Source organism: Apus apus, chromosome 8, assembly GCF_020740795.1.
Source record: "Apus apus isolate bApuApu2 chromosome 8, bApuApu2.pri.cur, whole genome shotgun sequence".
Lineage (NCBI taxonomy): Eukaryota > Metazoa > Chordata > Aves > Apodiformes > Apodidae > Apus > Apus apus.
The window spans coordinates 1,021,155-1,037,854 of NC_067289.1; positions in this window are offsets into that span (position 1 = coordinate 1,021,155).

The following is a 16,700-nucleotide window of genomic DNA, read 5'->3' on the forward strand; positions in this document are numbered from 1 at the left end:
CTGCTGGTGACCCTGGCACAGGTGGCATCTGGTCACCTTGCCCCTCTGGCTGCCCCTGGCATCTCAGAATATCCTCCACTGTAAAACACACCAACCTTTCCAAGGTCAGGGAGGACAGTCCACGGACAGGATGTGTCATGGCTGAGACAGGCATGTGGAACACACACCTTCATGCAAGTGACCTGCTGGGAGGAGAGAGCACTGGAGCAGCTCTGCTGTCCTGCTGTGCACTGGAGGTAGTAACATGTTCCTGACGCTTTCTTTCTGACAATAACTACTTGGCGTTTTAGATGATGGTTACCACCAAGTGTACCAACCAGAGATTGATAGTCTTCTGGGTGTAGAGTTGGAGGCAGTAGGAGTCACTTTGCTGGTTGGAAAAAAAACCTGACCAGATGTTTTAATGAGGTCTGGTGAGGTTGAGACTGTGCTCAGTTTTGGGGTTACTCAACATGCTTTAAAATACAGTGGTGCTCTTTCCTGTTACAGATATTTTACTCAAAACAAATAACAGAAGCCTCAATTAAATTGTTTCTGTATCCTCCTACAGATGATTTTACTAGTAGCTTGGACTTGCTTAAATTAGACATTGAATGATAAATTCCTAGAATCATGGTATGATTTGGGTTGGAAGGTACCTGAAAGATCACCTAGATCCAACACCTCCCACCAGCCCAGGTTGCTCCAAGCCCCATCCAACCTGCCCTTCAACACTGCCAGGGATGGGGCAGGCACAGCTTCCCTGGGCAACCTGGGCCAGGGTCTCTCCACCCTGATTTCCCTTTCAAGGTGGCAGTGAATTTTTTTCATACCTCATCAGTTTTGTGAACTTGAATAGAAATACAAGAAGTTACATTTTGGTGCTAAATACGTGATCTTTTTTTTTTTTTAATTGGTGGTAAGTCTAAGCCTGCAGTGAGTTTCCAAATATTTCCTTTTGTAGACATAAACCCCAAATGTTTATTTAAAAAAAATGTTGTTGGTGGATGTGATGTGTAACTCTGAGCCGTGGTTATTAATTGACAGATGAGTTACACTATGATGGCACTTAAAATGCACAACATGTATTTCGGAAAGCAGGCGTTGCTATAGCAACTTTCTAGTAGGTCACTGGCAGTGTTGTGTGTGTGTGTGTATGATTTGGCTGTTAATGCAGACTAATCCTGATGGAAAAATGAGAAATGCAAGAGTCAGAAAGAAGGTAGCCCTTCCCCCCTCCCTGTCTTCTCCCCTCAAAACCAGGGTAAGAGAATTTGGTGGAGAAAATGCTTACTCAGAGCATTGCATGTCTTGGCAAGAGACTGGCCATCAGGTGCTATAATTAGATCCTTGCTTTCTATTTATGAAATTTTTTTTTAAAACCCTGCTTTAATCTCATTCTGCTTTTCCTCTGACATCTCTAGAGTTGGGTTAGGAAAGGAAGGCATGTTCTGTTGATCTGAAAGCAAGGTGTTGTATTTGTTAAGCATGAAGATCTATTCTTAAAGACAAAGTACACCTGTGTTAAAAGCTGGAAGGGAAAATGTTGAGAAACTGGGTTTTTTTCCTCATTTGTAAGATCTTTCAGCCAGGTACCATGTGTTCCCATCACCACCCAGGCCAGAGTAAATCCCGTGTTCCCATTCTCCCCAGCTGCTCCCATCCCTTCCCCAGCACTAGTGCTGTGATTGTGTGAATGAGGGGTGAGCCAGGTCAGGGGGCTCATCCAGATGCCAACAACTTGCACACAATTCCACCAATGCCCAGCTGATGTCCTGAGGTGCATCCCAGGGCAGGCGGGCCCGTGGCAGTACAGGCACAGCAGCTGCAGGCAGCTCGGGGACAGGTTGGTCATGACGGGGGTTCTCAGAGGGCCTGAAGATGCTCCTCCCCACCACCTCTCCTTTTAGTTGACTCTGAAACTTAACTAGGAGTACTGTGCAGGGACTCCTTTCCAAATTCTTTGCGTTTGTATTCTCTCTGAAATAGTTCTCTGATAGTATCTTCTGGGTTGTTTGGTTTTTTTTACAGCATTCTCTTCAGCCTGGAGAGAAGGGTCCAGGGAGACCTGAGAGCACCATCCAGTGCCTGAAGGGGCTCCAGGAAAGCTCGGGAGGGACTTGAGACAAGGGTAGGGAGGGAGAGGACAAGGGGGGATGGATGAAAACTGGAAGAGGGGAGATTGAGGTGAGCCATGAGGAGGGAATTCTGGAGTGTGAGGGTGGTGAGAGCCTGGCCCAGGTTGCCCAGGGAAGCTGTGGCTGCCCCATCCCTGGCAGTGTTGAAGGGCAGGTTGGATGGGGCTTGGAGCAACCTGGGCTGGTGGGAGGTGTCCCTGCCCATGCAGGGAGGTTGGAACTGGATGATCTTTGAGGTCCCTTCCAACACTCTAACCATTCAATGATTCTGTGGCTCCAGTGAGAGACCATTCCTGTCTTAGAGTGACCAATCTATAGTCAGGCCATTATTTTCAGTCTTCAGTCTACACTGCCTTAAGATACTGTAAAATAAATGTTTTAAGATAACACATTCTAGATTATAATAAATAAAAATAATGTCAATTGTAGCAAGTGTTTTAGGATACTGTAATCCACTAGATTATTCTCAACATTATAGTGTTATTTAAAAAAAAACACAAGCAACACTAATAATGTTAACTTTTGGTTTTGTTTTTTGTAAGGACACAGAGGTAGGACCAGGTAGAAGAAAAATGAAAGCTTATAACTTCCATGTGTATTCTGCAAAGATTCTTCCTAGAGGAAAAGTTCCCTTATTTAACTCAAGGGGTTACAGTTTTCAGTTAAAATTTCTTCTTATCTCATGGGAGTTGAGAATCTGTTTAAGGAAATGCTTCAAAATATTCCCGGTCTTGCTCTTACAGCCCAGCAGTTTCAGATATCACTTACTGGATGTATTTTAATTTTATGTAACTGTAGAAGATACTGAAAATTCTCTTCCTATCTTTCCAACTTCTGCCATGTTTCAGACTGTGTACGGTCTGATCCCTGCTCTGCAAAAGCAAAAGCCAGGCAGTCTTGCAGGGGAAAATAACCTCTTGTGTAGATCAGCTGCTGGAATTTCCCCTCTCACTGGAAGAGCCTCAGCTTCTGATGATGGCAGTTTCTCTCCCAATCTTTTGTCAGGTTTCACTCAGTTTTACCAGCAGTGCTTACAGAACTGTGGGTGTCTGGTATTTGATGGTAGAGTTAAGACGGTTCTCTTCTAGGCAAGAAGTGTTTTGGTTTTGTCCCTTCATCCATTAATTTTTCCTTTTTTCTTAGTCTCTCATTCACTGGGAGGAGGTTTGTGAGGCTGTGTGTGTCTCAGCAGCAGGTTGATGTTGGCAGGCCTGTTACAGACCATCGGTGTAAACAGGTACAGAATTTTGAGAGTGACAAGTGCTTTTCCATTCCAGCTGTTATAGATTGAGTGTTACCTGCTCCAAACACTGACCTTGGTGTTGCTGCACTTCTCTCTCTGTGAGCAGAGCTGTGACCTTCCACAGACTCCGAGACCAGCCAGATACCCCTGAAGTTTTGACTGTGTCAGGATACCCTCAGGGTTCCACATTGTTCTCCTTGTTGGTTCCCTCAGATATGTTGGCTTGTGCAACACAGCTCCTGTAAGCAGCTTCTTGATGTCATCTCTTAGCCTGTTTTCCATGAGGCATCTCATTGCAGCTCCTCTGTTTCTGGTCTTTTGGGAGTTAATCCACGATTTCCTTTCTGAGTTCACAGTCAAGGTAGGGAGGAGGCTTGGGTGTGGTGTTTTTTTTTTTTGTTTGTTTGTTTGTGTTTTTGTTTTGTTTGGTTTGGTTTTTGTTTGTTTGTTTTCCCATGGGAGGGGAAAGGGTTACTGGAAAAGCCCACGTTCTAGCTTTCCAGTACCACCAGGTTTCCTTTCTGCTCAGGTATCTTTGGGAAGATAAAGGACTCTGCCAGTTCATGCTGAAGCTCTCGATGGCTTCATTACCAGTTTCATGGGGCAACCTTTCCAAATGAGTTAAGATCTTTCTTCTGTCTCTTTTCAGGTGGTCCTTTTTGGCTAACACATTATCTAAGCTGTTTCAGAAAGCCAAACACCTGCATTAGCCCAGTGAACTGTTTTGGTAATTATCTCTAGGAGGCAGGACTGCTTTCAGCATTCCTGGGAGAAGGCACTTTTGACTAGGACTTCAAAGCTCATGGAACAGAAGCATGAAAAAGACTGATGCTTGCTCAGACACAGTCACACAGTATTTCCATTTTTTGCTTGTCCAAGTAACTGCTCAGAAATAGACAAGATTTCCCCAGATTTCTGTAAGCAATGCAAGATACAGTAAAAATTAATTTAAAGAAGAGTATCAGTGTTTGCAATTTGCAGTCTTGCTATCCAAGTAAATTGGTGACAGCTTTACAGTTTGTGTTATGTCTTCAAATAAATGGGTTTGTGTTGAGTCAAGAAGAAAAACAATCTTAAAGGGTAGAGAGGAAGAAGCTGTTGTATGGTCAGTTGAGTCAGCGCAGCCCAGGTTGGTAATCCTGCTGTGATCCTTCCTGCAGTCAATCCCCTGGGGAGCTGCTGTCTGTGCTGGCTCCCAGCCCATGTGTGGCAGCTCCGCTGCTGTGCCCTGCCCTCGGTGCCATCCTGGGCTGGGCTGAGCAGGACATGGGGCCACCAGGTCCCAGCCCTGTGCAGACACAGCACAAACTGCAGCTCTGCTGTTCCTGGCCTCCATCCTCCCAAGAGCACCAGGCTCAGCTGGTGCCTGTCCTAAAAACTGACCTTCTGAGACACCTGTCAAATCTGTCTGCATTTGGCAATGTGTTCAAAAGTTGTTGGAGAGCAGGCCTGGCTGGATATGGAGTCCTTGGGAGATGAAGCTGAAGCAGCTCATGTGTTGGTGTCTCTGCTCTTGCCTCTCCTCATTCTGTTTCAGATAACACCTCTCTGGTTTTTCAGTTTATCTAGTTTGGAACTGGGCTCTCAACTGGTTTCACACAGTTTCACATCTTCCATCCGTACAGTCACTATTTCTCTATCTGGAGCAATGAACAAGCACTGAAAGGGATATTTTTTTCCCCAAACATATTTTTCCCAAGGAAGTTTCCCTTTTAAAGGATTTATTGTGATGTGCAAGATGTTTTTAAATGGCAAAGAGTAGAGTTTCACCCCCTACTGATTCTCCCTGGGATTGCTGACTAACCAAAATTCATTCCAGCACTGAATGAGAAAAGCTTTTCTTCAGTTTACCAAGCTAAAATAAATCTTGTTTCCAGGTGGTAATTTGTGTTTTCCTTGGTGATATTTCTATTTTGCACTATTGCAGAACTATTTCCAATTTTATATAGTACTTGATAATAATTTCTTTCCTGTTTCTTCGTATCATTTCATTGATTCCTTGTGACTGGTGTGTCAGGGGGTCATTAGGGAATGCTGGTGTGCAGCCAACCCTGTTTAGCTTATCTTTAGTTTCTTGAGTCCTCAGATTCCTTTTTTCCCTTCATGTCAGAATCCACATTGGGAGAGGTTTGTAGGTACAGGTCATGTGTTCTACAGGTCATTTGACATTGCTGTGGAAAAGTAGACAAGCTTGTGGATCAAATGTCTTTGGCCTGAAACAGAATCACAGCCCTCAAACTCGGTACAGGTGGAAAAGCAATGAATACTGTGAGCTCTGCTGCAATGGGGGGAGGATGTTAAAATCAGTGTGTGCTGTGGGGCAGGGAGAGAAGTTATCTTGGTCGTGGAATATGGAGGCATCATAGCCTAGGGATGAAAGAGATGAATGTGTAATAGAATCATAGAATGGTTTGGGTTGGAAGGGACCTTAATGATCATCAGGTTCCAACCCCCCTGCATGAGCAGGGACACCTCCCACCAGACCAGGCTGCACAAGCCTCATCCAACCTGGCCTTGAACACCTCCAGGGAGGGGACATCCACGACCTCTCTGGGCAACCTGTACCAGTGTCTCTTCATCCTCATGGTTAAGAATTTCTTCCTGATGTCTAACCTAAATCTACCCTCTTTCAGTTTTAATCCATTCCCCCCCATATTTCTTTTTAAAAACTTCATTGGTAAACTTCACCTTTTCTGATCTACCTCTGCCACTTTTTTGGCTCTAATTCAGTTTTCACAAACTCATTTTGGGAACCTAGGTAACTGTGATGTAGGTACTTTGGGTAGTGGATGGAGGAAGGATGTGGAACTGAGTGCCCCTCCATGGTCCACAACTGTATTTTGTCAATACTCTAACAGTCAAGGGTCAAAAGAATGAGCTCTTTTGAGAAGTCCCTTTTATGCTAAGGCAAATTGCTTAAAAGAAATGTTTTACAGAGTTAGTTGTTAATTAAAATAGTTAACAAGTGAAAGGAAACAGCTTTCTTACGATTCTTGTTGAAATTCCTGCTTAAATGAAAGCATCACTGGAAGCCCTGTCTATTTAATGTTAAAAGCAGTTACTGAAAGTAGGGCTGTTCAGGCTGCCTCACTGCAGAAGCTGCCTTGTGCTGCCTGTAGTAATGCTGTTGGAGAGTTGCTGATCCCTTTATTAAATGCAGCTTCTCTTCTAAGGAGCTCAAAACAGAAGGGATTTAATAATTTTGAAAAATCCCCATACCCTTGTGCACACAAAGGTTGTGTTTGTGTGAAAAGGGAGCTGTAGGAAAACAGGTGCCAATGAACTACACCAGACTGGGGGCTCAGCTGAATCTCCAACCTGTTCATTGGAGAGGCAGCAGTACAGGAATCCACAGGTCTGTCCTGTGGGCATTGCTGAAGTCCCTGGACTGGGAGAAACTGCTACTCCAGGGTCTATCAATCCATGGACAGATAGCATTGAGATACTTACTCTCTTGGCCTAATGCTTTGTGAGGGTTCTCTCTGGAGTAAGTATGAACAATGAGCAGAGGCTTTCAGCACCTGAGTCACACCTGGATAATGTCTAGAAATCTTGGCTGTTTGAGGGACTTGGATCATGATATGTTTGTAAGGACAGGGGTCCTGGCAGGTCTAGCAACTAGGAGACTGATGGAGCTGCTTCTTGAAGGTTGGAGGCCAAGACGTGTCCTTTCTGAGTGAGCAGCTTCCAGGGGTGGAAATGCTTTAACATAGTCCTATAAAGCTGCCACCTTCTTTTGAAGAACCATCATGTGTTCCTGTTCTTTTGGGGGCAGGGTGACAAAGATGCCTATCAGGAAGTGGGTAGAATATAGAATGGTCCTACATCTACTTCCACCTGATACAAGCAAGGGCCCCTCTATATTAACAATTAAATATTAGTTCTGTTAGCAGCTGAGTGAACTTAGAGAAATTATTATTTTAATGACCTTATTTTCCTTGAGCCTTTGTGCACATCCCCAGAAAGACCATTTGAGTACCAGAATCAGTTACTTCCCAGAGTTTTTAATTTATATGTGACTTCAAAATGTGTGTTTCCTTTGATAATAGGGATAAAATGTTCTGCAGTTCCTCTTGACTTCTCTCGTCAGAGTCCCACGTGAGGAGAAAAAGGCAAAACAAAGAAATAAATGCCCAAGGAACAAAAACATGAATCATTCTGAGAGGTTCTTCTCATATTCCAGCATTCTGGGTGTCAGGCTTTGCTTCATTTTGTGAAAATTGGTTTCATTGTTGGCAATTTTCCAGCTGCAGTGAATAATAGAGCACCAGATGCCCACCACTGAGAAAAATTACAGATGAGTAAACACTTTTCTGAGGTAGCATCAAAATCTGTTACCACTGCCTCTGGTGTGACTGTAGCCTGGCTGTTCTGTGCTGCACAGAGAGGAAAATCTGAAGCCTGTGTGACCAATCTGCATGTGTTTGACCACATCCCTGCCTTCCTCTCGTGTGTGCAGGAATAAGCAGTCAGTCCCTGAAGTGCTTGAGTGTGAATGTCATTGCTGGATTGAATTTTAATTGTTGTCACACATGGATTTGATTGAGGGTGAAGTCACAGAAACATTAGAAGAAGTGGGGGGATGAAGAAGGGATATCTGGTTCTCACCCTTTCTCCTGTGACAGGCACAGCTCTAGAAGTGCCACATTTTCAGACCCAGCGCAAACTATGTTCCCGAAGCCTTCTCTGTTTCTCCCCAGCTGTTACAGTTCCCCGGGAATAAAGCTTTTCCACAAACTTTGCTGTGTGTGTCATACCTGAGAAGTGTGACCCATCTGTTTGGGAAACAAAAAAACCTTCAGAAAACCTCACCTTTTCTTGAGCAGCCTGGTGGAGTGTTTCACTGGTCATTGTCAAGTTTTTCTCAGGGTCTTAGATGAATTTTCCTTATTGCAGTTGAAACCCACTACTTGTCCTTTCCTCACTCTGAGAAGGAGTTTCTTCTCCCTCTTTGTGCCTTTGCAGCAGTTTTTACCTCCCTCAGTCTGGTTTGTGTCCAGCTGAACTCTCCTGTTGCTGAGACCCCTGAGCCCTGGCTTAGCTCATGGACATGAACTGTGCAAACCCTGGAGAAATTTGGTGCCCTGTGAGCTGAATCAGCTTGCTGAGAAACCATCTGCTCAGGATGGCCCTCTTTGGGAGGGAGCATCTCATGCCTTGAAAGCTCAGCTGTCTTATAAAACTCTATCCTAACATATGGTGAACACTGATGCTGTCTATACCATCATTCCACCTTTTTCAAGTTTTTATTGGTTGCTCAGTCTTGTCTTTCGGAGGATGACTCCATAGTTGCTATGACAGGCAACATCTTGTGACTATATTTGCCCCGTGGGCCTTTTGATAATTCTCAATGCTCTTGCATCATCTTAAAAAGATCAGTGTGTTTATCTTCTTAAGACTCTTTCTGAGTCTTGGAAACACAAATGCAGAGAAGCAGAAGGGTCCATCTCTTCATGCTCACAGTGTGAGGACAGTAGAACCCAACTTTCCAGAGCCCTTCTTATTAGGTGGATTTATGTTCAAAGCAGGTAGGCTGGTAGATAGCTGGTGTTATCCTAAGGGAGCGATGGCAAGTTGTTAATCATCCAGATACCAGACCAGCATCAGAACTCAATGCCTTAAGTCTTGGTCTTGTGCAGTCAGATCAGAATTATTTGCCTTAGGAGGGATGTGCCCGTAGCCCCCCATGATCTTGCTCCCAGTTGTGAGTGTTCAGTGCTGCAGAAAATCAGGTCAGGTGTCTCGCTGGGTGTCTGCAGAGTCTGTGAGAATAACAAAGGGAAAGCAAGTTTGTTTTCATGTGCTCAGTTCATCAAATTTATTTTTATTGAAAAGGGTAAAATGTCTGTCCTTGAATAAGCCATGTCTCCAGGCAGTTGTTTGCCACAAAGCATTTGATTAGTAGCTTTAATATTAGCCATCCTAGACACTATAAGGAGGCACCATATGATAATATAGATAAAAACCATTGAAGAAATGCTGGAGATGAGCAAACAAAATTGTCTGAGTGATGTGTGACATTGGCATCAACTGTGCTGTTACATCCATGGTTAAAAACTTGTATCAGCTTTGCTGTGCAATCCCAGCGTCAGTGCCTCGGCACAGGAATTAGCTGCTACCTCCTGGGAATAGCAACAGAAGATACAGCAAGTTGATTGATTTTGGCAGTTCACACATTTTTAGGGACAGAAGGCTAAGTATAGCAATGTGGTGGTGTGACTTCGAGGTTTTTGTCATTTACAGATTCCATTCCCAGCTCTGCAAAAAGTGATTTCATAACCTGGCAGTGTGAGGTCTTGCATTGGTGGCTGTGAAGAGCACAGGATAACAGGAGACTTAGGAGCGCTGGTCTGGCTGAATGGGCAGGACTTTCTAGGCTAAAATCATTTGGTGAGAGGCAGCTGCAGCAGCTGTTCTGCCTGTAGAGTCACTTCAATGTGTTGGTGCAGTTGTAGAGTGCAGCTGAGGAGACTACTGGGGTGGAAGGCAAGGTTAAATGGACGGCTAAGGGATGCCAAGAGGAAGTTCTTGTTCCCATGTATATATGTAAGACGTGGAAATATCTTTAAAGAGTGGGAGGAAAAAAAAAGATAAACTTTAGTCAGTGATAATGGACATCTACTAAATAGTTTTGTGTACATGCTCACATTGTTCCGCCTGGCCTCATGTGTTTCTTGTGCTACACGCTTTACCTCTGCCAGCTTGCTTCCCTTTTTTTAATGCATTAACTTCTTACTGACATTTTCTGAGGGAAAAACAATTGTCCATCCTTAGCTTGCAGTTCTGGTAACTCCATCCTTCTGAAATACCCCTAGCCAAGATGTTTCAGGAACAGTGTGACCAGCAGGGCCAGGGAGATGATTGTACCCCTGTACTTGGCCTTGGTGAGGTTGCACCTCAAGCACTGGGTGCAGTTCTGGTCACCATAGGATAGGAAGGACATGGAGGTGCTGGAGAGGGTGCAGAGAAGAGCAATGAGGCTGATGAGGGGTCTGGAGAACAGGTCTGATGAGGAGATGCTGAGGGAGCTGGGGCTGTTCAGCCTGGAGAAGAGAAGGCTGAGGGGAGACCTCATTGCCGTCTTAGAGGAGGTTGTGGTGAGGTGGGTGTTGAGCTCTTCTCCCTGGTGACCAGCGATGGGACAAGAGGAAATGGGGTCATGTGGTGCCAGGGGAGGTTCAGGCTGGATATTAGGAACAATTTCTTCACAGGAAGAGGGGTGAGGCCTTGGAACAGGCTGCCCAGGGAGTTGGTGGAGGCACTGTCCCTGGAGGTGTTAGAAAAATGGGTAGACATGGTGCTTTGGGAGATGGTTTAGTGGTCACGGGGGTGTAGGGCTTGGTTGGACTTGGTGATCTTGAAGGTCTTTTCCAACCTTAATGATTCTGTGTTTCTGTGATTCTGTATACCACACTGTTCAAAAGTGTCCCTGGGGAGCCCAGCTCTGGACACAGTGCTCCAGGTAGGTCCCCTCACCCTGGGCAGAGGGGAAGGGTCTGTCCTCCATGTGCTGGCACTGCTGCAGCAGCACCCAGGAGATGCTGTTGGCCCTCGCAGTAAGGCACGTTGCTGGCTTGTGTTTAAGTTGTTGTCCAACAGGATCATTTGATCTCTTTGGGAAAAGCTGCTTTCCTGATGGCCAGTTCCAATGCTGTGTAAGGGGTGGTTTCTTCCTGGTGCAGGACTGAGTGTTTCCTTTTGTTGAACTTCAGACAATTCCAGTTTTCCCATGGCTGCAGCCTGTCTGGGTCCCTCTTGAACATTAGCTTAAGCATCTGGTATATTGACCAACTCTCCCAGCTTTGTGCTTTCCTTGTTGATGTGCTTTTGTGGGCTGGGAACTGCAGGTCCTACTGAGTATTGAATGAGCAACAGCTGAGACACGTTTGGAACAGGAATGTGGAGTAATGGCAGCATGTCTAGTTTGCTTTTGGAGGCTGTAGGAAATGAAGGACCTGGTTGGTCCTAATCATGTCTCCTCTGCCATAGTGAGACTGGTAAAGAATATTGCAGAGCACACATCAGCAGAGCTCGCTGTGTACTTCAAGTATTGGAGGAGCTCACGGGTGCTCAGTGTTAGTTTTTATATCACTTGGACCTTCAATCTCCGTTTAAATATTTACTAAAATCTGATAATGCAAAATTTAGGTTTCGGGGAGAACCTCGATGAAATTATCTCCCAAGATGGGCGAAATAAGCATTATGTGTTTGGCCTTAAAGGATGCTAGGTATTTTAATTACCTGGTTTACTTTGGCTTTCAGTTCAAGTGGCTGCAGGGTCAACATGAAATAATTTGTTCCAAGTTCACGGAATCATGGAATTGTCGGAGTTGGAAGGGACCTCTGGAGATCATCTGGTTCATCTCCCCGCTAAAGCAGGATTGCCCAGAGCGCATTCCCCAGGGCTGCATCCAGGGGGCTCTTGAACATCTCCAGAGAAGGGGACTCCACACCCTCCCTGGGCAGCCTGTCCCAGAGCTCTGTCACCCTCACAGTCAAGAAGTTCTTCCTCATATTTAAATGGAACTTCCCATGTTCCAGACATGAAGTAGAAATAAAGCTTATGCTTATAGGAACACATAATCCAAAGCAAACAAAAGCTCCTGGGTGATGAAGAACACATCACAGTGTTTGGTAAATTCCTTACAGGGTTAATTTCTGATGACTGTTCTTCTAGTTCTGCAGGATTTAGATTTTACACTTTCAAGTTCTAAGTAATGCTTTCACTTTGCAGATGGGACAGCTGAGCAGGAAGGATTGAAGTGGTATGTCCAAGGCAGTAAGAGGCTAGAATTTATCTGCCTGGCTGAGAGATCCTCTTTTCTCTCCCACCTTGTTGATCAGAGGTTTTGGGGCTCTGCCTTGGAGTGCAGCAGCCTTGTCTCTGGCTGCAGGCCTTTCCCTCACTGTCAAACGCTGCTGTTGGGCAAGAATATTGAGGGGACAAATCTTGTCTCTCAACTGAATATGAAAACCTGGAGTTGTACATGTCTTGTGTCATGGTGCTCTGCAGTGGCACCGCTTGGTGTCGTGTAGAACAGCTTTCCATCTGCTCAGGCAGTGCCTCTGGAGTTCCCACCTGCCCTTTGGGCCTTGTTGGGGTAGAGAAGTGTGCTGCTTTGTCAGTTCTCATCTTGCAAGGAAAAACGTAACAGGGAGCACTGAGGGAGAAAGCAAAGTAATTTTAAATGGAAAATGAAGTTATGGCATTCAGGCATTGCTGATCAGGTGGTAGGAGATCCTGCTCTGTTGGTGTGAGCCAGTGCTTGAGTGTATTTTGCACTTGGATGGGACAAGGTCACTTGTCTGGAGACATTCTAAACCCATCTGGGCATGTTCCTGTGTGATCCACTGTAGGGGATCCTGCTCTAACAGGGGAGTTGGACTAGATGATCTTCAGAGGTCCCTTCCAACCCTAACAACTCTATGGCTTGGTCACCATGGAAGGGATTTTGAAGTGGAGTCTGTCAGATCCCAGTTATCTTTGACTTTGGATGACTTGTAGGCAATGAAATTAATAATGATTTAAGTCCTATTGCTAAATTTAGTAGTTGGGGTTTTTTGTTTGTTATGGTTTAAACTTTGGTTTCACCTTTATGAGCTGCAGGTACCTAGTTTATAACAAGGTTAGTTGAACTTGGTTGTTGCTACCAGATAAGTTGCTTGGAACATCTCTATCAGGTTTCAGGGTTCATGTCAGCATTTTTGTTTGGTTGTTGTTTACTTAAAATGAGTAGATTACTTCAGCACCAGAGAGGCAAATAAGCAACCAAAAGACTGCAAAAAAAATAAAGGTAGCTCTTTATAAGTGGAAACTACAGAAAATATCGTTGAAATACATGTGGCAGATTTATTAGTGTGAAATTGTAGAGCCTTTCTTAAAACTAAGCTCACCATGAGATGCTTACTGAAGACAAATTACCATAAAATTATTACTACTAGAAAGGACTTCTTTTTTTTTTTTTTTTAAAGAAGCACTTTTGTATAATGATTGTTCTGTCTGCCCTGGTTATTGTGTGTGGTTAAAAATAGAGGAAAAAAAGAAACATTTACTTGTTTTCCCATTGTGAGTTTCAGCTGAATGGTGTTTTCTGCTGCCTGTTCTATGTTCTTCCATAGGTCATTTTTAACCACGTCAGCATAAATTTATGTCATCCTGAAGTATGGATGTGCAGGTTTAAAAAGCTGCAAACATGCCATGGAAGTTGGGATTGAATGAAAACATCAGATTGTTTTAAACTCCTAAAATACAAGCAGCTGACTGCAAGTTAAAGGACTTGTTGAGCTATATTATTATTTAAATATCCCAAAAGGCAGAGGTATGAAGTCTTCCTCCCCTTGCTCTTTCCCAGGAGAAAGGTGACAAAATGGGAATCTGTCCCAAGCTTTCAGGATTTTTTATCAACACCTTAGTTCTCTGGCTAAATGGGACAGAAAGGAGGAGAGTTCTGTTTTCTCATTTTTAGGAACATCATCTTTAAGAAAACGGTGTTTCTTTTATTAAAACCAGCAAAATTGGAAAGCTTCACATTTGTGTAGTCCGTAAGGATCCATGAGTTTTCCATGGTTGTCAAATTTTATTGCACGACTAAATTGAGAACTCTGTTCCAAGCACATAAAGCTTGGAACATGTAGTGACTTATTTATTTCCAAACTAAGCCTAAAGCAAGGTGCGTGATAATTTAGGACTGACTGGTGGTGTTTGAGCTTAGAGGAGTGTTCTTACTGAGGGAGGATGCAAGCCTGTTATCCCAAGACTATGAAGGGTTTCCTAACTCCAGCAGTGTCTGGGTTGAGGAAGAAGGGGTTGGCATCTGTGTGCAGCAGGGTCAGCAGGGCTCTGTGGGATGCACATGAGGGATGCAGAAGGCTTGGATTGTGAAAGGGGGAGGTCTTATTCCATGCAACCTAAGACCCCTCGTCTGGTCAGTCCCACAACATGGGCAGGATTGTGCAGGATTCTGCCTCCCAGCTGTTCATTTTGCAGCTCTCAGCATTGGCAGTACTTCTGCCTTAGCATTCTTGGCTTAACCCTTGCCAGGTGCCCTTAGTAACATAAGACAGTAGAAGGGCAACTTTGTCGTCTTCTAGATGGTCCAGTCTGGACCCAGCCACCTACAGATGGGTTTTTGCAGCACTGTTTTGCAATCCCTGTTTAGCGTAAGGACTATGAGGAGGTTGTTACCACCGTGTCAAGGCTGTGAGTCCAGCTTTCTTGGTTCTTCAGATGCTTCTGAATGTCACAGCTGCCCCTCGTCTCCTTCTGCCTCTTCACTTCATGCTTTTGTTTAGGTCTTTTCAAATAAGTTCTGCCTGAGTACATGGGCTTTTCCTTACGTGTGAAGGCACTTCCCTGGAGCAGCTGTACACTGCTGGTTGCTGCAGCCACACACACACAGCGTAACAGTCGTGAAGGTTAAAAAGGAAAATTAAAAAAAGCAGTTCCACAGAGCAGTTGTGCAGGATGCCTTCAACATCCGTGGAAAACATCTCCCATGAAACCCGCATTATTTTTCTTGAACTTGTTTTGAAAGCTCTTTTGAAGTTGTGACTGATGTCCAGTATCCTGGTAGAGTTAAGTAATCTGAAGGTCCCAGCTGGATAGGTTTCCTTGGAGGTGTGGTTAGCAGGCACATGAGTGTGGGTGTGCGTGCACGTGTGCTTGTGTATGTTTAAAAATCTCTACACTTTTTAAACAAAGGGAAGTGATTACAAAAATGTGTGCATCTAATTGTTGTGGCAGGAGGAAAAATATTTGCAGAAGCTTAGTCAACACTTTTATTTTAGGGTTTTATTAAATATTCTTTTTATGCCTAAATATTAGTGGCTTCAGACCACAAGAGCACATGGTGTTCCAGTTGGGAGTGAACCTGTCCATCTGAACATTCCCCTTTGTGTAGGAAACCAGCTCAAAATGTAGTTCAGTCTGAAGTTATGGTTGTTGATACAAATTCCTACATGTGCCTGAAACGGTTGATGTTGAATGGGCATGTCATGGCCCTGCTCAAGTAATCACAGCCTTTAAAACCTGGTGTGTCTAATGGAAAAACATTGTTATGGGAAGAAGGTGTGGAAATAGCACAAGTAGCATCTCATGGAATGTTTCTGTTCTTGCAGAGCTCAGACTGCTTGTGTCTTACGGTGAACCTGGAGAGCTCTTTACACCAATCTGGTGTGCTGGCTGTGGAAATTACCTCCTTTAAATTGTTAATGCTGGGGTGGTAACTTTCCTTTCAGATAAACTTCTCCTTTATGAACACTTGTTTTGCAACAAGGTGGCTTTTTAATGATACAGTAGAAAAAGTGGCCAATGAGAGGGGGTATGTAGGAAAAAATTAACTTGGCTAGTGGGATACTCTAAATGAAACTGTTGGTAGCATGAGGTGGTGAGTACTGGAAGAACTCGTTGTATGCATCTGTGAGTCTAACTGGAACTGCAATAACCAGAGGCAAAGAAGTTTACTCATGCTGCACGGTTATGGTTTATATAAATAAATACTGGTGTGTGAATATTAGAGTTGGAGGTAATATTTTACCTGTTGTACTGTTTTGCTTACCTTGGTTTTATTTAGATATTGTGGTCCTTATTTCTTACTTGTTTCTGGCTTGATTTTCCTGCTCTGTTGTGTAAAGAACACAGAACAAAACCTGCCCATGGAGAAGAAATTAAATATTTAAATAAAAGAGATGTAAAATATCCCATGTCTATGAAACAAGCAGTGAAGTCCTTGGTAATTCACTACTGTTCCTCCACTGTGTGCTCCATGCAGCTATTTACATTGTCCCAAGATGTGTAAAAGGGGAGAATGAAACAAATAACATTAATGTTTCTAGCTAGGTGGGAGCGTTGATCTGCATGAGGATAGGGAGGCTCTACAGAGAGACCTGGATAGATTGGGTCATTGGGCTAATGTTAATGGTCTGGGCTTCAACAAGGCCAAGTGCTGGGTCCTGGACTTGGGCCACAACAACCCCAGGCAACACTCCAGGCTTGGGGAAGTGTGGCTGGAAAGTGTCTGGCAGGAAAGGACCTGGGGGTTCTCATTGAATATGAGCCAGTGTGTGCCCAGGTGGCCAAGAAAGCCAGTGGCATCCTGGCCTGTATTAGAAAGAGTGTGACCAGCAGCAGCAGAGAGGTGATTGTCCCCCTGTGCTCAGCCCTGGTGAGGCCACACCTGGAGTGTTATGTTCAGTTTTGGGCACCTCAATTCCAGAGAGATCTGGAGGTGCTGGAGCGAGGACAGAGGAGGCAACGGAGCTGGGGAAGGGCCTGGAGAATCCATCTGCTGAAGAAGGCTTGAAGGAGCTGGGAATGGTTAGTGTGAGGAAGAGGAGGCTGA